Source organism: Talpa occidentalis, unplaced genomic scaffold, assembly GCF_014898055.3.
Source record: "Talpa occidentalis isolate TD23 unplaced genomic scaffold, MPIMG_talOcc4v2.1 talOcc4.12, whole genome shotgun sequence".
In the NCBI taxonomy this organism is placed as follows: domain Eukaryota; kingdom Metazoa; phylum Chordata; class Mammalia; order Eulipotyphla; family Talpidae; genus Talpa; species Talpa occidentalis.
The window spans coordinates 15,795,277-15,818,981 of NW_023601212.1; the positions used below are offsets into that span (position 1 = coordinate 15,795,277).

At 41.5% G+C, this 23,705-nt stretch overlaps 1 protein-coding gene and 1 long non-coding RNA gene across 13 annotated transcripts in view; one reads left to right on the forward strand and one right to left on the reverse strand.

Annotated features, from left to right (window-relative positions):
• Nucleotides 1–23,705, reverse strand: part of CADM1 (cell adhesion molecule 1) — a 315,335-nt gene that overhangs the window by 232,135 nt on the left and 59,495 nt on the right. The window lies entirely within an intron of this gene.
• LOC119240697 (uncharacterized) overlaps nucleotides 1–23,705 on the forward strand; it is a 51,493-nt gene that overhangs the window by 9,182 nt on the left and 18,606 nt on the right. For 2 of the 7 annotated variants that reach the window (XR_008551034.1, XR_008551033.1), the window contains exons 2-4: nucleotides 15,022–15,207; nucleotides 19,317–19,469; nucleotides 19,723–20,038. This is a non-coding gene — a long non-coding RNA (uncharacterized LOC119240697). Of the gene's footprint in view, nucleotides 1–8,911; nucleotides 9,050–15,021; nucleotides 15,208–19,316; nucleotides 19,470–19,722; nucleotides 20,667–23,705 lie in introns of those variants that run through there. The other 5 variants (XR_005124169.2, XR_008551032.1, XR_008551036.1 and 2 more) reach the window with 5 other exon arrangements.

The window sequence follows — 23,705 nt, forward strand, 5'->3', positions numbered from 1 at the left end:
TATTATTCCTTATTGTACACATGAAAAAAAAAAAAATCTGCTGCAAATTACATTCAGCGCAACACTTTAAATTGCTCCCTATTTGAGATCAAAGTTTATACATATTAATGTCAAAGAGCCTATAGCCCAAACCCTAATGTTTATCAGTACCTGAAAAATTAAATTAAACATACCACATTAAGCAACCAACCAAATTTTTATCTCCATTAAACCCAAGCCAAGAGTGAGGCCTTGACAATAGGATTGAAGAGATTTGGGCTTAATTTAAACAGAGTGACTGCAATAAAACAATTCAAATGTGAGACTTTCCAGGAGCGAGCACTTAAAGCACCTCAAGACAAATATTTACATAAACTATACAACATCATAATCTACTCAAGATAAAAGATTCAGGAACCCATTAAATCATAATTTAGAATACAAATATTACAGAAGGAAAGCAAAGGAGACCACACCGTTGAGGGGCCCCATAGATGAATGCTCAGTGAAGAATCCTCTGGAGGCAAGAGGCAAGACCGATAAGTGGTGAAAATGTAAATGTATACAAGCAGAAGCAAAATGTGATCTGCTATCGCCAGTGTGTCCACTACCCACGGAGGTTTCTTATGCTGAGACCTCCTTTCTCCACTCAACTCTAGCCCTGGTCCGTGACTACCCAATACCTTTTGCCGCTTCCCTGTTCATAAATCATCTCCAGCCACTGGCCTCTTCCCTCGTAGACTGTCCCTTGGCTTCTATCTCCTTCCCAGCCTCCTTTCTTACCATAGTGTTTAATCCCTCGAAAATTCTCTGAAGCACTTGAGTAATTTTAAACAACCTTTCTACCCTTTCTCCTCTTTCCCCAATCCCAATAAAAGGGAAAACAAAACCTGCTGGGATTCTCTCTGATGTCCATTCTTTGACTTTAAGAAACACGTTGTAAATGGATGTATTTTTTTTTTGAATATTAAATTCAAACTCTTCCTAACAATTATTACAAATTACAATCATCAGAGAGTTCCAGTTTGCAAAAATCTCCTGGTTAATGAAAGCTATGTTTTCAGGTTCATAAAGCCAATACCCCATCTGGTCTTTTAACGTAGGAAATTAACTGAATCCTCTAGAGAATTAAGAAATCTTTGACCATGAACCTGAAAATGAGCTCCTGAGATTCAGTAATCTGATTAGTTAAACTGGGTGAGCACGATGACAGAATGGACCTTAAATAGGAAGATCCAGAGCTGGGAACAGATGCTAGAAGCAGGAAGTGGCTTCCATCCAAACCCAAAATCAGTCGGTGCCTCTTTCTACAGAGATTAGTCAAAGGAATGTATTTTTTAGCCCTTACCCACTTTCTACTCAATTATGTCAAAGACCTGGATGATGATGATTTGAATAACATGTTGATAACCTGCATCTATGAATTCAGTTTGAGATTCCCCAGGATCTGGTACAGAACCTCTACCTTGAGACACACACAAGACTATTTCTCAACCAGGTGTGTATATTAGAATTACCTGGAAGGCTTTTTTCTTTTAATAAAAATGCCCATGCCCAGGTTCCCACACCACACCTACTGAATTCAACTCTCCTAGGTAGAGAGTGTGTTAGTTCCGCTGACACCTACCCATGGTTGACACCACTGACTTAAGATTTAGAACAATGGGAATAAAGTAATAAGGAAAGACCCAGCAGCACAGGCCACCACCTAACAAGGAGACAAGCCACAGCAGAGAACCAGGAGTTGACTTCCCGGGGATGGCTGTGAACATTCCCAGCTCCTAGGCTGGTTACACACTGTTAGCCAGGCTCTGGCCCCAAGGGCAAAGAAAGCATCCAAAAGCCCTGGCACTCCTTTGGAATATTCAACAGGTTGCTCCGGGGGGTATGGACTTTGAAAGTTGCCATTATACTACTAGTGCTGGCATCCTGGGGTGTCACAGGTGTATTGATAATTGACTCAGTCTGTTTTGTTTACAATTTCCTGCCCAACAAATTGCATGTTTCTGCAGATGTCTAACAAATTCAGGACATTTAATTCCTCAGCTGCCACCGTCCTGCTGTTCCACCCTCCTCATCCATTGGTTACGATGGTGTCCAAAGACACATTCACCAGCATTAGAAAAGGTCATTAAAAAGCTCTTACAACCATCTGTACCCAGATGGACAGGTCTCCCGCCAAAACGGGAGAGCCCCCCCACCCAACCAAAGGAGGCCCAGAGGACCCGACTCCAAGCAGTGCCACAGTTGTTTTTTTAATTATTGTTTGTGGGTCCTGAATTATTTACATTTGAGCCGTAAATCTTAATGACCCATGCCGTGTTCTTCTTGGCTTGCTGATGGTGAGCATAGCCAAAGCAGTTTCATTTACCTGATTCAATGCTGCTGTAGGATGGGGGCCAAAGAAAAGTGCATCTTCCTAAATTGTCTTACACTGGTTCTTGGAACAAATCATTCTTGCTTGGATCCTTGTCTAGGTCATTTGCCACATACTTCTTAGTTCATTGCCTACTGCTTTTCTCCTCTTTATCATCCAATGGTGCATTTTCAAAGCAAATGACTCAGTGGTGCAGGGGTTGCTTTAATTCCTTGTATCTTGAACTCTGGGGTTGCACCCCCAAAATGTTGACCCTACATTAAACCAAAGCACAACGAATTTTCACAGTGTGCCTAGGACATATTACTGATAATTAATAGGTGGGCGCCAGCTTCTAGAACAATGGGTTAAACAACACTAGGCACCCTGACAAAGCTTGGCAAGATCTTCACAAATAAAACCAAACATCTAGAAAGAGAGGGTCAGATGGCTTTGCTAAAACAATCCTGCCCTGAGAAAGTGAATCAATCCAGGGTTAATCTTAAGCAAACGAATGAGGGAAGAAATGATTTCTTTGTGGACAAGGGCTTGGCAAAAATGGAGATCTCTGCCCGAAGCATTGACCTTTAAGGCATCAGAAGTGAAGTCTGCATTCCCGCCCCTCCAGGCTCGAAGAGGAGAGTGTCCCCCACACCTTTCCACACTAGCTGCAGTGCCTTGCTGCACTATTTCTGCCTGCCCTTCAGAGCTCCAAGCTGACGTGCTCACCAGCGGTGCCAAACTGTTAGACTCATCAAGTTTATGAGCACTGCATACAAAATGCAAACATTTTCTTCCATTTGGGCAAACATTGGCACAGGAAACTTTCTTTCCAATGTTAACAGCAGGGAGTTTAAATAAAAGTTCAGTTTCTAGAAGGGTGGGGGAGAGAAAAAGCTAATGCTAAAAATATGTCATCAGCAGCATGCCATTGCCAGAGAAAATTGTACATGTTTCCCTCAAGCACGGTTCACTCAAATGAACCTGACAGCTTCAAAGATCACTTAAAAGAAAATTTGTTGCATGAGGCCTGCCAGATACAAAAGGGATCACGTCTCAACAGATAAGACTTAGTGGAGCCCCATCTTAAATATTTCTGCACAGTGATTATATGAACTCAAAATTAGCACTATGGCACATATACACACGGGCCAATGCCTAAAGCATATCCTTCTAGCCCATTCACGGGAATCCTTACTGGAATCTGGTAATTAACTTTAAAATCTTGCTACTGCAGTTCCTCAGAAGATAAATTAAAGGACATGTGGGCATACAAATAAAATTAAGAGGCTAAACTTAAAATAAGCAGCTTTCTCCTTGTCCACAAGTGTGTCCAGGCAAGGTAAACAATTTAAACAAGGTTGCAAATTATAGGTGTCAGTGCCTGTAACAGCCACCAAATGCTGGAAAACATTGCTTCAGAGCATTATTTCCTAAAAGGGGACCATTCAGGGTGGTTTTCCATTTAAACATACAAGTCAAGTTACCGAAAATACTGTAAAAATCAGGTGTGAATATTTGACCCGAAGCTGCAGCTCTCAAACATCTGATTAAAAGGAAAAGCAGGCAGGCATTACAACTCCCCAGAAAGCCACAAAAATAAAAGGCTCCATCTTCAGGAAGATGATCTCCAATTACAACACTATGCTGGTTTGAAGAAATACCCAGTGATGCAGCAGCAAGCTGCAACATACCAATCAAAAGGCTCTCCCATCTCAACAGGGACAACAGGCAGCTGAGCTATCAAGTCAGTTGTACAAGCTGAACACATCTATTTGTTTTCTTGTCCTCTTAGCCATAACCTAGATTTCTGGATCCTGGTTTAAATTGAATAGACCCTTGGGCCTCCCCGGTGGCACAGCGGTTGAGCGCTGGGTTGCGAAGCTGCCCGCGGCCTCTGCGGCGCCGGTTCGATCCCCGGCTGCTCCCCGGCCACCGGAGGAGGGTCCCACATGGCGCGCAGACCTCTCCTGCCGCCCGCTGCTCCCCTCAGCAGTGTACTTCGGTCCTTCCGCCTGCTCTGCTCCCCACTCTGGCTCTGGTGAATTCTCTCACCCTCCCGCGCTTCTGACTGTACCCAGTGCATGTATAAACAAAAACAAACACAAACAAACAAATAAATAAATAAAACATGCCTCTATTAAAAAAAAAAAAAAGATAAAAAAATAAATAAATAAATAAATTGAATAGACCCTTTAACAAGTGCAAACTCTTTAGAACAGCACAAGATAGTTCGCTTTGCCCTTCCAGAAGATGAGAGATGAGCTATAGGCTGATCTTTAATACTAAATATTTAATGTGTTTTTTAACACATCAGCCTTTTAGATTTAATTCCAGACTTAATGCACCTGTCAGGAAACTGACTGCTATGGTTTTATTGCAACTATACATTTTTCTGACATTCAGGAACAGATTTTCAGAAGATTCTGTGCCCCAGAAAATTCCCAATGAAGTTCAGTTTAGCTTTAAAAAAAAAAAAAAAAAAGCATGTACTTGGAAAAACATTTTCTTCTACAGCAAAAAAAATAAATAAAATAAAATTTAAACAGGTCACCAAACATACTAAAGTACAAACCCACAAAAATGCTTTCATTTTAAAAAATATATTTGTGCATTTTTAGCATAGCAAAAGCAAAAGCTAAGCCTTAGTCACAACTAGGGAAAACTTGAAAACATTGAAAATGATGCAGTCATCTTCCTCCAACATTAAGGAATAGCTCGTGAAGGAACTATAATGTTCGCTTAATGCTAGAAATCCTCCATTTCCATTAAATGACAAAATTACAGAATATGCATAAATGATGTGACCATATTTAGAAACTAAAGCAGGTTTTTTTTGCATTTTTTTCCCAGAAAGAAAATCCTCAATTGTATGTTTTTACACTCATCCCTACGGACTGTTCTTGCACCTGGATAAACTTAAAATACCCATCACTTCCCAAGGAGGAATAGAAAAGCACTTCCCTTTAGGCCTAACCAAACTCAGCACTTTATTTTCTTGTTGCTATGTAGCAACAAGGAGGGGGCTGAGAGAAGAGAGGGCACAGGACTCAGATTAATACAGTATGAGCATTTCCAGGAGGGATGGCAATTTTTTTAAAGACACAGCCATCTATCCCTTTCCCTTAATGAGAAAGTGAAAGTCGTGTGTTTCCTTCCCTTGCATCACAATCGGCCGCGGTGGAGAGGATGATGGTGCGCTCACTTTGAACATTATTAACTAATATTGATTTAAGTGGAAGAGAACTCTTGGAAGTTTTGACTCATCTGAAATGCAGAACACATACATATTTTACCAAAAGGTTTACTATGCATATTAATCTTTTATGCATTTTATTCCTCCAAGCGTGAAAAGAAACAAGTTGAAGTAATAGAGGTTGCCAGGTGTTGGTGGCACCCATTCCACTGTAATGACAGCCATGACTTAAGGTTTTGTCTCGCTCTACTCTTCCTATGAATTGCAAATCCTCAGGTTGCCACAGCAACTCTGTACACTGACAGGTAAGCTTAGGGAGGCATCCTGGTCATCTTCCCATCTTGTCGGCTTTGCATGGGAGCCCTCCAAACTCCCCACTGCTGGGGAGCACCAGGGGATGGTTCCCCTTCCAGAGTTATTCCAGTACACTGTCCAGTCACAGCGATTAATCATTCCTGCTTCTTGGGCTGACATATCGAGGTGGGGAAACGACATCCTAAATGAGCAGAGCTGATTACCTGGGAAAGCAATTCTTCAAGATAGCACAGCTAACTAATAGCTCCATCTGCTACACATAAACACATTCCAAAGCCCCAGAAGTAACGTCAGAATCCAACAAACAGAGCCGGGTCCTGCGCGCCAGATTCCTGCGTGTCATCACAGGCGTTTGATAAGCGCAGAGAGTACTTGAACTTTTCTTCATCCCTGAGATAACTGGTGCTAGATCACGTTAGGATCATGAGCCACCCAGTGCTAGGTGTTCTCAGTTTGCTTTTCTTTAAATATATGTGAAACTGGGGCCTCCCTGGTGGTGCAAGGGGTTAAGACACAACCTGTGAAGCTATCCGCAGCCAAGGCAGCACGAGTTCGATCCCCAACCAGCGAGCTATCCACATGGCGCAGACCTCTCCTGACTCACCCGCTGCTCCCCTCAGCACTGTATTTCAGTCAGTCTGCCTGTTCTGCTCCCCACTCTGTCTCTGGTAAATCCTCTCACTCCCTGCACCTCTGGCCTATACCCCAGTTCTTGTATAAATAAATAAATCTTTTAAGCAATAATAAAATAAAAATAAATATATGTGAAACAATTCCGCTATTAAAAGATGCCACACTCCCTTTTCAGACAACATGGAAGGACCTTGAGGGGACCGTGTAAGAGAAATAAGTCAGAAAATGAACGACAATTACTGGATGTTTCCACCCTTTGTGGAATATTAGTAAACAAAGAAAACAAACTGGCAAAATACAATAAAAGTAACTCTAGACTGAAAAATATGGTGGTGGAGGGGGTGGAGGGGCTTGAGGGGGTGATGTGACCAGGGAATTGAAACTCAGGGGTGAGGGGTAGCAACTGACTCATGGGCACATGTTGGATATGGGAGATACAGTTTTGTAAACAAAAGGCAAGTCAATAAAATGTGATTAAAAAATATATGTGAATTAAGACTTCACGATGAAGTTACCCGAAGAACACTCAGAGAAATGACAGGACAGTCCTGTAGAGAACCACGCTTTTCCACAATAGCCAACCAACCAACCAAATCCAATAATGCACTCGAGACACAAAGTGTTTCTATTTGGACCCAAATATGTAACAGTATATCCTATTAAAGATTTGAAAGGTGTTTTAAAGTGATTAAATAAAAAGAGAACCTTGAAAGTTCATGATAGTGCATCACAGTTCCGTAAATTAAGCAAACTTAAGGAGGCTGTGGTTAGAATTCATCGATAAACTCAGCAGACAGTTAAATACAATTTGGCTAGGAGAAGCAGAGCTGTACCAAGCTATCATTATAGACAAAACTATAAGTGGCTCTTTGAAATTTTATTTTAATCTAAATAACTAGCTACTTCTTAAGTCACCCTATAGCATTGACCTTCTCTTTTATTATTAATCTTTGATCATATCAATCAATTCTAAGATCGTGCTGTTGGGTGTTGAAGGAGGCTGCAAGTTTCCGTTTTCCTGACCCAAGTATTGGCACTTTACAGTAGCTGCATTTAACATAGCCTTTGTATCAAATGGGAACAGGCTCCAGTTCTTTCCACATTAGCTGTGATTTTAATAACATGCCAAGCAAAACAGGCTAGCGTAATAAGTTTCATTGCACCACTTCAACAGCAGATAAGCACCTCATTTTCATACAGTTCCCACTTGTTGCTAGGTAACCACACCATAACGAGACATCTCTAGGCATTATGCACAATGCATCCTCTTCACCCAAATTTGATGTGCTTTAGGCATTAAATACTGTTATTTTAACCATACCTATCACTCAAACCGTTTAAGCTTTGGTTTAAATTGCAACATAGGTTTGAGGGATTGTTGCTTCTGAGCGATTCTGATGTGCAGAGATTCTAAAAGATGCACTACAATAATGTGCTCCTCTCTCCCCCAAAGCAAACCTGCTGCATTATCCAATGAATTGGTCGCCTGACACTTCAGAGATAAAACCCTCTTGAAAGATGTCCACACTCTGCCCTCTTACCAGTAGACAATGTCAATTAAAAACTTCCTTACTGCTTTACGTGGCCATGAAGGGAACTTTGTAAGCAGGGGTCTGCGTGGAGTTGGGCTTCACCTGCGGGCTTCAAACAGAAACCCTTTAACTAGGCGCATCTAGGCCAAAGAGGGAACCCCATCTGTCAGCCAAACAAACCAGCTTTCTGCTAGAGAAAGGGGAAGCTCTGCGGGAACAGATGCCGCCCGACCTAAGATACTGAAGGACTCAGGCAACAAGGAAGCAGGAGGGCTACCTGCAGGAAAGGCAACAGAAACTGACATTTTAAAAAGAAAATAAATCTTATCAAGCTGCACAAGGCATCTCCCAAACACGAATTTTCTTTTGAACTTCAGGAATATTTTATCCTACATGATTAGTGGATACTAGGAACATAGTCTATGGTCTCCACTTATTGATGGGGCTGAATGGTGTCTCCGGTGAGAAAAAACTGAAGGAAATGGATCATTTAGGAGTAAGCATTAAGACGCGGCCCAGATTCTGACACCCAGCCTCTTGTGGACCCAGACCTTTGTCCCCTGCCAAGAGAGAAGTGGGGGTGAGGGGGTGGGGGGTGGAGGTGGGAATGGTGGGATTTGGGGGATCCAAAGAAAAGCTTCACTCCCCCACTCAAGTCTTAGTGAGCTAAGCCATCCTGCCCTTCTCCCTGGCCTCCCAGAGCCCCACCCAGGGGCTCTGAAAGGCAGATCTAAGGGTGTTGCCTCCAGTTCCTCCCAGGGTACACCCTGGACAGGACCGAAGCATCTCTCGGGGAGACCCCTTCCCCTGCTGCAGCGTCACTGTGGTATCATTCAGGACATTCTACTCCACCCTCACGTCGTCCCTCCTTCCCTGTGCTCCCTCTGCGTCTCTCCATAGCTTAGTTAAAACTCGGATAACTTCACTTGGGATGGCGGGACTGGTCACTACAATTCACAAGGGTCTATTACGACAAAACAGGAAGAGAAATCTGAAGGACAAGGCCAGAGTCAAGAAAACACCACTGTGTCTCCCAAGGTGTGTATGTTAACAAACTTCACTTAATCTGCCCTAAAACTCCATGAAACCCCTGCTAGGGTGGGGGCACTGGGCTTAGGAGGACCTAATGAAACCATTTTCAAGTCTGTGCCATATCACATGGCTTGTTCCAGTCACTTAAATAAATCACATAGTCCCAGACAGAAAGTTTATGATGAGCAACAGCCAGAAGCAGAGCTTGGAAGTAGAACCTAGAACACTCGGGCTCCGTGGTGCAGGGGTGCGGTGCAGGGGTGCCACTCCTCGAGTGTGGTGTGTGTTTAAATGACCTCTGCTGAGTGCACGCAGAGGCGGGACAGGAGCCTGCACTGAAGCAGAAGGAGGTCTACATGGCGATGAATACATGTAAGTGCGACAAAGAAAAGCTGCATATGAAACAGGCGGGTCTTCTAGGACAGTGCTGGTGGGCGAAAGCAACAAAATGATGACTGCATGGACCATAAACGCTCCCCTGCCCAAATTTCTGTGGAGCTCATGTTTACTTCAATTGATAGATAAGAGAGAGGAAGGAGGGAGAGATTGGAGGGGGAAAAGAGAGAGGGAGGAAGGAAGGGAACAGAAGTAAAAAGAACTTAGTTAAAATGGATCAGACGTCACGGTGGAGAATTCAGCTTTATCTGAAAGATCTTTTAAAGGGCAATGTTCAAGTATTACTTGGCTAATTAGAAATTTTTTTAAATGAAGATATATAATGGCCTAAGAGCAATCAAAGGGTACAATGTCAATAATTAAAGGAAATATGTTAAAGTCTTCCAAATTCTATCAAAGGACTAAAAGAACTTGTTCTACCTCCTCTAAAACAGTGAATTTTGAAAAACATTCTAAGATAAGGGTATAAATATTGAGGGAAAAAAATAGTTCTGAGTGGATTGTAACTTCATGTAAATTTTAAAGATTTTTATTTATTTATCCATACAAGAACTGGGGTGTAGACCAGAGGTGTGGGGTGGGGGTGTGTGTGAGACTATGCACCAGAGACAGAGTGGGCAGCAAATCAGGCAGATCCACTGAAATACACTGCTGAGGGAAAAAATGGGTGAGACAGAAGAGGTCTGCTAAGCCTTGTGGATTAGCTCCCTGGCCTGGATTAGCTTCCCTGGCCTGGATTAGCTTCCCTGGCAGATCGAACTCATGCTGCAGTGGCTGCGATAGCTTGAGAGTGCGGAGACTTAACCCTTTGTGCCACCAGGAAGGCCCTTATGTAAATTTTAAATAGCCAGATATTTGTTTAAAATATCCAGATAGGGCCTTCCTGGTGGCTTAGGGATTATGTCTCAGTGCTATCACTGCTGTGGCCTGAGTTCGATCCCAGGCCAAGCAGATGACACACATGGAGCAGCAGATCTCTCCTGCCTAACTCACTGCTCCCCTCTGCAGCGTATTTCAGTAGATTCACCTGTTCTGCTCTCCACTATGTCTCTGGTGAATCCTCTCACCTCCCACACCTCTGGCCTACACCTCACTTCTTATATGTATAAATAAATCTTCCCCAAAATAAAAAAATAAATAAAATATCAAAATATATGTATTTTAAATATATAGATATTGATGTTTTCCTTTAGAACAAAAGCCAACTTTACCAATATAACTATCCTACAGCTACATGGCAATACATCCATTAAATGGAAAAATAATTCTTATAATGCCTTCAGGATCATTGGCCATAGAGAAAATATAGAAAGGGGACTCATTTATATAAAAAGAGAATCCATTAAGAACAGCAAGAGTCCTTGCATCTGGTAAATTTTTTTAAGAGTTTGGAATTGTGCCTAGAAGTCATCAGATTTGTTGCTAGTGAACCCCCATCTGTCATCGCTCGAATCTGAACTATATATAGCTCCTACTCCCCAAATCAATATGTTGTGTGTTCATGTAATCTAGTATCCAGTCTAGAAGCTTTGCAATTGTCTATAAGCTCCTCAATTCTTATTTTCACTATTCTTTCTTTGTTATAATTCTTAATATACAACTGACAGAATATATAGATGTCATTTTAAAGAAAAAAATAAGCAAGGAGTGTGTGTGTGTGTGTGTGTGAGAGAGAGAGAGAGAGAGACAGAGAGACAGAGAGATCGTGAGAGACAAGAATAAAATTATAAACTATTACATTATATTACCATAAAGAGGTCATTGCCATTGCCTTAAAGGATTTCACAGGAACATATCTTGGGCAAGAGAGCTGTAGTAATATCTTATCTATGAGGCCAGGTATTCAGCAAGTTTGACTCTCCAGGGTTAGGGCCCACAGGGAACATCTAGGTCAATCATGTCACAACCTGAGTAAGTCCCACTTAAGTCAGGGGCCACACTGAACTTGTATTTAAAGGCAGGATGCTGGGCTGTCACCATTTACTCTGTTAATATACTTTCATATACTTCTATTAATCTTAGTTCTCTTGTTTTCCAGCCCATGATATAATCATAACAAATGTTTAAAGGGAAGGGGATAAAAAAACTGAGAACAAAGAAGAGACAGGAAAAACTATTTTAAAAATTATTAATTCAGAACTCAGAAAGCACAGCAATCTCTGTGGGTGTAGAATGGACAAAACAACCAATCCACGTTAAAGGTCTCTAAGCAAAATGTAATTAATTAGTATTCTAAAGGATCCATTCGTGTATGCAAAATGAATTCAATATACTATGGCTTTAAAGGGAAGAGAACTAACTGTGCTTTACATTTTGGAATAATTTTCATCAAACACTAGGCATTGAGTTTGTCTGTGGAGCTCCGAGTTAACAGTTGCCATGAGGTTACAAAAATAGTAATAATGATTTTAGGTCAAATTAATAACAACAGCGTCTAAAATGAATGCCAAGGATGTGGTATGGCCAGCTCCCTGCCTGGCCCCCCAGCCCTACAGCAGTTCTGCCACTCAGTGCTTCCCGAGGAGAAAAACATACGAGAGAAGAATGAGAGACTGAGGAAACTTATGAATTAGCAGTCGGGGGAAAAGGACTCAGGGCTTCTCCAAATGCTATAATCCTCGAGTTCAAATTAAAAAATATAGATCTATCTCATACCGATCAGAGTCACCTCCAGAAAAATAACTTGGAAGCAACACAGTGAATGAAATGTTATTATGAAAAGAAGGTAATGTGAATTAAATTTAGAAAGCAAATAGTAAGCTGATGTCTTCACTTGAGTAGCTTACCGCTACGGCTCCAGACTCCCCCATTAACTTCTTCACTCTGTCATTTCTCTCCGGCTAAGGGTGCCCGGCACACACACCCCTGCCCTATGAAGATCTCTAAAGTTGAGTGTTTTGAGACCGTGACAGTCTTTGTTTTACTTAAGATTTACTTCAAAACTTATTTTATTGTGAAAGCCTTTCTTCCTATATGTTTCCAAAACAAATTCCATCAACGTTAAATCACATCATCGTCTTGAATTATAAACCTATCAAGCCAAAGGAATTAGCCTTAAGCTGTCAACATCCAAGCCAAGGAGCCTGCCTCGCCTGAGAAGCACTACCTGATTTATAGCTCTGTCCACTGCATTCAGAGTCGTGCTAAGTAGAAAACAAAGGGGTTATCAAATTTCAGTAATTAATATGAGTAAACATGAGTTGAGCCAACAAAAGCAATTACTTGGAATTTTAGTACTATTATCTCAACATTTCATGTTTTTCCTCATTCAGTGAAAAGCAGAGATGAAAATGAACGCCTCAGGACTGGAGATTTGGTCATTTCATTCAAAAGTCACCATCCACCTATGTAGCACAGTTGACAGCTAATTTAATACTCTCCTCCAGATAAAATAAATTACTCTGACTTCAGTTTATGAAGAATAAAAGACTCCCTAGTATTTTAACTCATTTTTGATATGAGAAAAATCATTTGAATTTTCCCAGTTAAAATCGGCAGGGAAGGTAGGAGGCAGCAAATGTTTGTTTCTGATGTTATCGTCATGTTTTGCTGACATTGCTGGAAATGTTTTACTTTGATATTATCTTCTGACTTGGGTTGGCTTATTTTTGGATTCATAACTGGCTACTTCCAGTGCCTTAATTATACGAAAAGGATCAGGAGGGGTAAGAAGTGCAATTTCCTTTTACTTTAAAAAGTAAAAATAAGGATTTAGTTCACATTATTTAATGTGTCCATAACAAATGTCACCAAATAGCCTCTGGCCATATCACCCTTGGACCATCGTTCTCACAGCCCACATCCAATCCCACACAAGCTTGTACATTAGGCTTCCTAAATACTGCTCGGCCCCACCCACCTCACTCTGTAGGCCCCATACCTCAACCCTAATACAAGCTTTCTTGTCCAGACAGTTGCCTCAACTATCCATGCCCACCTGCATTGCTCATGCCCTCCACTACCGCTCCACTGTCACCATGGGGATTGTATCCAGAAAGCAATCACAACCTGCTGCATACCCCAAAGGTTCCCCACACCTCTTAGAAGAAAATCCCACATCCCTCCCTCAGCCTGCAGGGCCTGAGCTGCCTGGCCGCTCCCACCTCCCTACTCTCCTCTCAGCCCCATGCTCAGACTCTAGGCAAATGGCTTTCCTTCCATCCCTTCCATGCATCTTGTTCCCTCCCCAAAGTTCCGCCTGCTTAATTTGCAATGACCCTCTGGATCACAGTTCAACCACCACTTTCTCCATGAAGCCCACCTTGGCCGTCCAGACCAGATCACGTTCTCTTACTACATGAATCCACCATAAGTTTCTCCTTCCCAAACCCTGCATTACTTCACAAGTGTACATCTGAGTGACTGGTTAATAAATTATTGCATTAAATATACTTAATAATTACTCCTTACAGAGGCCAAGCCTGCTTCTGCTCACCATCATCACCTGGCCCTCACCCCAGCACCTAGCACAGGTTAATTAAGTAAAAATGCCTTAATTTAAAGGCAGGCACTATGATGATCCAATTGGGATCTACCTTCCTTGCAGACCGTGAAGTCAGAGATTCTAACCCCCCACCCCCACCCCACTTGGCATCCTCACCATGCAGCCTACAGCCTGGCACATGGTACACCAATGGTCAATAATTGTATAAAGAATGCCCGAAAATACTAAACAGATTTTTTTTAAAAAATATAAAAGTAGATCTGCCCATCTCTTGGAATGATTACGAATCCCAATATTTGTATTGCTCAGGAGAATCAATTATGCAAACTTCCTGCAATGTTGTTATGTGAGAAGGGATTTGTCGAAATGAATAAGGTGGTTCTGATAGCCTGAGGATATTACACATCCACCTACTTAGAACTACTCCCTTTAAACAAATGCAACCTGCCCAGCTCACACATGACAGATGAAAACCTGTGCACCCAAATTTTTATTTAAGCAGGAGTCTATCTGTTCAGAAGGAGAGAGAAATTCACTCTTATGCACATCTGAGGACTTATTCCCAATCATAGATTCATCTATCACAGTGACTCAAACAGCCTGGGCCTGGCTTCCCGGTCAACCAGGTAAACACAAATGATGTCAGTATTTAAATGACACTCTAATTTGTGGTCACCAACCTCCAATGTGTCAAGTTCAAAGTCCCTTTAAAGGAGTTTAGTGATTCCAACAGGGTTCTCCAAATAATGCAGCCATATCGGTGGTTTGGTATTTTGGGAGAGCAAGGCCCAGACACCAACCATCACACACACTCCGAGACTCATCTGTTGACTGTTGTACAGAGGGTTTTCTTCGGCTGCTGCAAAGCCATGTAGATGATATTTCAACAATAACCACACATTTCCCCCTGTGGTATAGACACATACAAAATGCATTAGGAAAAATGCCAATAACTGAAATGCTTTTCGCAGGAGCTCTATTCAAGTGAGTGTCTCACAGGTGCCACAGAAGTGCACAGCTTTCTGAATTTGGTTCCAAAGGGAGCTCAAAGTCAATAAGCCTCCTTAGCTATCATCCAGCATGACTAAATCACTCCAAGGGCAAACCTTTCTGAGTTATGTGACCATTTCTTTTGCAGAGTTTTACCGAAAACGGCACACCATAAACCAATTTAATTCAAGGTAACCCAAGCAGCTGGATGAAAAGGAGCCCAAGAAATGAACAGAAGAAAGAAAACACAAATGTTTCAAGTTACAGGAGATCTTCAATCACAGAGAAATGAGCACAAATTAACAAACCAAGAAGGTTCCCAGGCCCTATTAAGGTATCATTCCAAATATAATCCCCATCTCCCATTATTAGAATAAACCTGTCATTATGTTGGGGTTTTGCCTTTTCAAGGGACACAGCCAAGGAAATTCTTTGCCGACAAGGATTACACTGCACCAGCACGTCGGTGTGTTCAATGATGTTCAGAGGACATTCTAGAATGCCTTTTGTGTTGTTCTCTTGCAAACCGTGGACAGGAGGACAAGCAAATTCTCCACTCAGAAAATACTCAATTATTTTAATAGGATTACATTCTAGATTGACAATGTTTAAAACAGCCCCCTGAATTTATGAGTCTGCCAGCACTTCATATAAGTAATTTTAAAACTGAGATCTTTTAAGTTTAAGTAAAGGACTGGCGATGAGTCAAACTCCCCCCTCCCACCACCACTTTGTAAAACACAACACTCTAGTTATCAAATGGGAGTTCAGGAACTGAGTAGCAAGGACCTTCACACTGGGTTGTCTAGAGCTATGATTTGCCACATTTTTAAATACATGAGTTTCTCTGAACTTTTATTTTTTATTTCTCCTCTTTGGTTTCTGAAAGCGTTTTCTGGCTTGATAAGATATACGATGACTGCAAAGTTCAACTGAACCTCTGACAGAAGAATCATATTCTAGTCCCTACAGCTTTATTACTAAGTCCCTCCTCACCCTTCCCCTTCACCAGAGACAAGTCAGTAATATGTGGAGAGGAACTACCAACTGCAAGGCAGCTGGCTAAGTGTCCTCAACCAGCCACGTGATTTGGATCCCTGTTCTGATGCACAAAGCCTGGGCTGGGACCCAGAGTCGACCATTTGCAGTAGGACCTGGACCCTTGCCGGTTTCCAGCTCTTGCTCCCCCTGCTCAAGCCCCTCCATTTCTCTGCCAACCCCAGTTACAACGAATGAGTGACACTCCTTAAGAATGTCTGTGAAGGGGCCTCCCCCGGTGGCGCAGTGGTTGAGCGCTGGGTTGCAAAGCTGCCCGCGGCCTCTGCAGCGCTGGTTCGATCCCCGGTTGCTCCCCGGCCACCGGAGGAGGGTCCCAAATGGCACGCAGACCTCTCCTGCCGCCCACTGCTCCCCTCAGCAGTGTGCTTCTGTCCTTCTGCCTGCTCTGCTCCCCGCTCTGGCTCTGGTGAATTCTCTCACCCTCTTGCACTTCTGACTGTACCCAGTGCTTGTATAAATAAACAAATAAATAAATAAATAAACAAATAAATAAATAAATAAATAAATAAATAAATAAATAAATCTTTGGGAAAAAAAAAAAAAAAGAATGTCTGCGAAAAGTTGAAGTTGGATTAGAATATCACTTCTCCGAGGGTTATTATGAATGTTGATGGAAGTTTCACTTTCTCACATAATTGCTACTAAACTCAGTTAAAATATGATAAAGTTTCAAATTTACTAAAAAATCATGGACAGTAAAAGGTCTAGAGTGAGCCTCGGCAAATCCAGCCGAAAACGTAAGAGTGGCTTTTACATATTTAAATGGCTGAGAAAAGTCAAAAGAAAATTTCATGAGACCTGAAAATCCAATGAAATGCAAACCTTCCATTCCCCTAACAGCATTTTACGGGCATATAGTCGCGCTAGCTCATGTTTCCTGTGCTGTTATCACATCACTTCAGCGGCATGAAGGGCTGTGACAGAAACCACAGGGCCCTGCAATCCACTGTCTGACCCTTTAAGAAAAAGTGCAACAATCCCTGGTTTCTGGTTTGGTAAAAGCTTAGAATATGCTGGTGAACTTCAGAGAGCTATAAAATCCTAAAGACCTATAAAATCCTCTGGTACTACTTGAGTTTCTATACAAAGATGATCTGCAGCAGGGATTAGATGATGCTATATACCAATTACAGAGGCTCTGAACTTGACAACTACCTACTGCTCCTCACCTTACCCAGTGATCCCTCTACTAAGGTAAACTGGAATACCTGCATGTTGCCTGCTTTATATGCATCATATAATACAAAGGGGCAAGATGGTCCCATATTCTTTTTCTTCTTTTAATTGTGAATCCTTCGTGTCTCTACTTTGGGTAAATATAGTTTGGTTTTCCCCAAAGGATTCCTAGAAACACGTAATTCACCTTCTTGACTTTCTTTGCTGCTTTACTCTGCCATTTGTTAAATCTTAATGGGTTTGCTTTTTGTTTTTGCTTTTGTGGAAGCTGGTGGTGTACCCTGGTTTTTTCTTCCTGACTCTGCTTCTGCCTTAAGTTCCTTTGTCATGAACTTTGACTCTTTAGAGCTTAAAACAGCAAAGATACATGTTATTGATTAGCTTTGTTCCATGAGTCCAAGCCTTGAAGTTAATTCTCAATGTACCATTTAGCTTCTCTGCCCCAAGATTGGGCAACTTAGGCACTTAGTTACCAGGAGAACCAACTAGAAGAATGAGGACAGATGGATACAAAGCCACCCTCCCCTGCACCCAGCATATGACAACCGTGTCTCTGTGTCTCATGACTTGATTTACTAACAGTACAGCCCCCTCCTATTTCCACCATTGAGCTGGGAATGCAGCAGTAGTACTTAATTTCTGATGAAAGAGGTCTTCTTTTAGTGGTCAATCAATCAATTAAAGAACTGCTACAGAAGATGCCTAAGCCTGATTTGAATTTTGTTCTCTTCACTATACTTTGGTGATCTGAACACCAACAACAATAGCCCCTAACTGATTCTTCCTGTGGGATGAGTGTGAAAGTCGGCTGGAGAAATCTGTTGAGCAGCGTTGAGAATTATACATTCTAGCGCAACAAGGCCTGGGAGAACAGCGTTCTGAGAGGACTTACATCCTTACATGGAATGCTTCTTCCCACCTGGAAATGGATCTACTCAAAATACAGGGTAACAGTGAGAAATGCAAGTCCTGCCCCAGGGTGGAATGGAAATTTCTGTGATCGTAATGAACAAAAATTCTAAGCTTGTTCAATCCTTTCATAGTCTATGAAGAAAAGTCCTTTTCTTTCTTCTCTTGATTTGTGAAATGGGGAGAAGGGAAGACCCTGATAGGTAAGATATAAGAACAACACCAAATTCTCTCTAGACTTACAAAACTAAAACCACCTGAAATTACCCAGCTGAACTGCCAAATCTGCCAGTTGCTGCCCTCATTTTTATTCTGAATATTTCTACAAAATAAAAAATCAGCACAGGAACTTTCCTGACTGTAGATGGATGCCACTCTAACCCTGCTCAAAAACTGGTGGATAACCAGCAGTTTCACGGAAGACAGCAGCAGAAATGAGAAACAGGGATATACTTAAGTAGTAGGCAAGTCAGCAGCCCTGTTCCATTTCATCACAAAACGTTCAACTCCTAAATCTTAATCACACAAAATTAAAACTTCAAAGTGGGATTACAGAGTCGCTAAGAGGAGAACACACTTCTTGCTGGCTCCTTTCCTTCAGAGCCATTTTCCTACTACAGATTTTATTATTACCATAAAAATGACACCTGTAGCCGAAAGTTATAGTGTGGCTGTTGCTTGCACACCCAAATTATTACCAGGGCGGAGAAAAGGGGAGGGTTTTCTACTCTCGATCAGAAGAGCTACGTAACAGAGAAAGGAGAACAAAACAAGAGGATCTGGGCTAACAATACACAGCTTTAAGGCTCCACAGGAAAGAGAGCAGAGCTACGGGCGGACGAGTACTGCCCGATTGCTGAGCAAATGCAGTTTAGCATACTAGTTGTCATAGCAAGTCAATGGGATTTGAGAGCACATTTCTGTTTTGACATCTGGCCCATAACAAAATTACTATTGATCTGTTGTGAGCTTCCAGCAAAACAGTATACCCGAGTCTCAGAACAAAGAATTGTCCACTAAATAATACGCAATAATCATCCTGTATTGGTGCCAAAAAATCACATCTTTGCTGGCATCCACTTGGTGCATTTTGGGATGAGTTTCCTATTCCAGAATAGAAGGGTCCAGACCTTTTTTTTTTTTTTTTACAGTGAATTTTCCCAGTATAGGATTAGCTCTGTCTTTCAGTAGCCTGGTGTCTTTCAGCAGCAGCATATAATGCTGACATCTACCTTGAGCACACACTTTGGTTTGCTGCTGATTCTGGAAACTGACAGGACAAGCATTATTTTCCAACAGATGTTCTACAGCAGTGGAAGGAACCGATGAGACAAGTCAGACAGTCAGAACTGTTCATGGAGGTTTGGAAGGAGTAAAAAAAATAAAGAAGACAGAAAAACAAACCATCAGCCCATGTCTAATTTATTTTCATGGCTCTAAAAATATTTATAGGTAAGTGCCACTCACAAATGATACCCCTTTCATTAAAAGGATCATTTAGGATTTTTAGTGGGCTATATTTTTCAATGATACTAGTAAACCAGCAGAGAACTTGAACATAAGGTGGTCTGTTCCAAAGACCCAAGCTCCTTTTATAACATAGTGTAACTGGGTATTAACTATTCATTGTCCAGACTGGTAATAGCCTCCTCATTGCAGGTTTTGGCTATATGCATCCTCAAATACCTCATTGCCTCCTTTACAGAACAAAGCTGTATTAACCAAGAAGCTATCTGATGGTTTCTTTTGCCTGCATCAGTCAAAAGAAGACAAACAATATAGATCAAGTGCATCTGTGCTCCAGCCTGCATTGATTTGTTGCATGTGCGGTTAAATCCTGTCAAGCAGTATTAAAGGTGAAGCATTATCATCAGGGAGCCCATTCTGAGAGGAACGCAGTAAGTCACCGGCAGGTCCTCCACCTGCCATGCCAAGAAGTCACAAAACTTTACCCAAACAGGAGGCCTTTCCAAACAGTCAATCAATGAGCCCCTAGAACAACCTCCAGCAAGGGACTCTTGGTAAGATGATTTTATAATAGAAGTCTAATGAGGGGTTCATTACCAACCCATCCCCCACCCCCACAAAAAAAAATGGCCAAAGGTAAAGGAATGGGGTGGAGGGAAAGATATTATGGGCATAGGAAAGACTTTCATGTTTCCAAAGTTTTGGCGCCATGATGTCCTTTTTAAGAGGTGTTTAGAAAGGTGCCCGTCTCAATCACAGCCTTGACTGCAGGATGAGAGAGACCCAAAAACTGAAAACTGCTCTCTTCTAGAAACTGTTCATTACTTTGCACATCTGCACCTACTGGTCCCTCCACACTACCCTTGTTGAATGAATACACTGAAGCACTCTGCACATCTCTATCTGTGACCTCAAAGGACATGGTCTGCTGATAGACTGCAGCTTCTAAGGCCCAATTCTTTAATGTCTTGGAGGGATGTCCACATGCTGACCTCAGCAATATTAAAGAAAAACAATTATGCAAAGTCATGAAGGTACACTCATTTTGGAGTTATCTATGGGAAATTTTCAGATTAACTTTAGTGACAAAGCACAGCCAAGCTGTGTTTGGAGAAAGGTAATGTGTAACATTCCAGGAGCACGGAAGGTCTTTTAATAATATCTGCACTGGGAGGATGGACAATTGCTCATTTTTTCTGGTTTACTTTTGCCATAAAACACAAGAGTAGGATTGAAAAATTTCTAAAAGGAATCAGCTTGTAATAAATTGTTATGCTAGCACATTCTTTTTTTAAGATCGGTTCCTGTATTAACAGCTCCACAAGTGGCAGGAACTATAAAAGTACAGCAAACATATATCTTGGACTTTTGGAGGCAGGTCAAATTTTAAAAATTCTACACCTCTGTATTCATACGTCACTCAAATGCCCCAGAATTTTAATGTCTGAAGTACATAAATATTTCCATCCACACTTAGACTTGGGAGGAAAAAAAAGATTACTTAGTATAATCTTTTTCCCCCCAATACATTTGGGGACGTAATTTTGGCTTGTTTCATCACTGAATTTTGGCTTTGTTTCATCACTGAAACAATATGCTACACAGAAAACATTTCCTCTCCTGACAGAGGCTCTCTCTATACTCACCACATATAATACACTGTAATGGTCTGCCTGCACTCCCTCTGTTCTTGAAGCTCTTGGAGGACAGGTTTCTATCTTTCCTGTTGACTGTAGTTCCCTGTATGGGAACTACAATCCCATATAGTGGTTGGCACAAACATGTGCTTATTAAATAGTTGTTAAAATCTTGAATGGAAAATAAGTCAAAATAAAGTATGCCTTCCACCAGGGAAAAATCTCAAGCAGGGAGGTTTTGCTTTTTTTTTTTAATTTACTTATTTTTTTTATTATTTTTTTAATTTTATATATTTTTACATCATTTTTTCATTTTTGCACAATAAGGGGCCAGGAAAAAGACTAATTAAAATTAAAAATATCAGGGCCTCCCTGGTGGTGCAGCAGTTGAGCGCTGGGCTGCGAAGCTGCCCGCAACCTCTGCAGTGCTGGTTCGATCTCCGGCCACCTGCGAGGGTCCCACATGGCGCACAGACCTCTCCTGCCGCCCACTGCTCCCCTCAGCAGTGTACTTCATCAGTCTGCCTGCTCTGCTCTCCGCTCTGGCTCTGGTGAATTCTCTCACCCTCCCGCCCTTCTGACTATATCCAGTGCTTGTATAAATAAATAAATCTTAAAAAAAATAAAATAAATAAAAACCAATAAGCAACTATAAACCAGAGACACACTATGGGGGGGGGGCGGAGGCAGTAGGATCAAAACAAGGGGGGGTGGGAATTGTATGGGGACTATAATCAAGCAGGAGGTTTTATTGTTCAGAGACATACATCATCCCTCCTCAAATGCAAGTATCCATGTATTAACCCCATGCAGGCAGCACAGGGTGATCTGGAAGAAATGGTACTTGCTGCAGGAGTGAGGCTCGCATGAGGCCCAAGGGGCCAAGAGGCCACCATGTGAATCATGATCAACTGACTCTGGTTTGTGACATTTTCCTTCAGAGCTTCTGAGAAAACTGGATGTTCAATGGCTCTAAGCCAAGTTTTAGCTTAGTATTCTAGCAATCCTTGCCCTTGGAAATATGAACTAGGAACATGACCTTTTTTCTTGTGGAAAAAAAAAATGCAATCATTTTTGCCCTGCCATCTCACACCTGTCCCTAAGGGCTCAGCAATCACATCCGTGTCACTTGAGAGCTTCTCCCATTATGTGAAAAGGATGGGACGTGCTGTACCTTCCAAAAAAGGATGGAACACACCAATGGCTACTCACTTCGGTGCCATGATGGTTTGACCATTCAAATATAAAATGGGTATACCTTACAGAGATACTGAATATGCCATAAGACAAAAATGATTTTCTAAAGAACTAGAATATTATTTCATTTCTACCAAGACATTTAATAATAATTTAGATCCTACTGTAAAAACTGCAAAAACATTGGAACAAAGATCTAACCCACCATTTGGTAGCAGTAGGTGAGTTTTTAACATACCATTAAATATCAGGTGAAGGATTTTTTTGAATAAGAAAGCTGCTCAATATGCTATTAAATCTATAACCATGATCAAATGTTCTATAAAGTGAGTAAGATACTGACTCTCATTCACACCAATCACCCAAATGCTGTAGACTAATGTCTTCAGAAAGAAATGAGGACTGTGAAATCTATGAGAAGTTGTTCTGGGATAACTCCAGCACCCCTCTTAATACTCCTCAATTTCCAGTTTTATGTAAAACCCTCAATCAGGCAACTTAAACAGCCCAGAGAGTTTCAACTGTCTTAAGTTCAATGAACAATGTATAATTACGTATCTTAATATCCACAGCTACAGAAAAAAAACTATATAGGAAATAAGTAAAGAAAAAAAACAACACAGGGAAAGTGATAGTTACTTCAACTCTAAGTTGATAGGAACAACATACATTTAGTGACATATTACTGAGAGTAGACACTGCATTAGGAACCCAAAACTTATGATACAGTAAGATATGATGCCTACACTCAATTCAGTGCAGAATGGAGGCCCCTGAACAAATAGGAAACTATAACACAGTACAAAGTATAGGCTGGTAAGAGGTATGTGGATATTCTGGGGTGGTGGTGGGGGTATGTGGAGTGGACTGCAGGGGAGAGGGGAACAGTGCATATCCAGAAAGACTATCTTACTCAAAAGGGGGGCCAGCAGGTTCAGAAGCCATGGGAGGAATAGAGGTGCAGAGGAACTAACTTCTGAATTCAATCATTCAATAATTAGGATGACAAAGAAGGCTGAGGGCACAGCATATGACAAAGGCATAGAGATGTTAAAGCATTTAATATATAAGAGAACATAAAACAAGACTACACACTCAAGATGTCACACTAAATGGACAGTGACAAGCAAGGATTAGCCTCTAGGGAGCAAGGCAAGGGACCAATAGGTAGATGTTACAGAGAATAATTAATGTCATCATAATATGAAAAATCATTCCATTCTAGTTATCTAGAAATGAAAAGGTCCACTTCGAAGCTTCATGCTGAGGACTTTCTCTCAGGTCTCTTCCAACTCTGCAATTCTGTGACTCACCAATTCCACATCCCAATGCCCCACACCTCCTACAAAAGTCCCAGAAGTCCTCATTTATAACATGAGAGAATGGG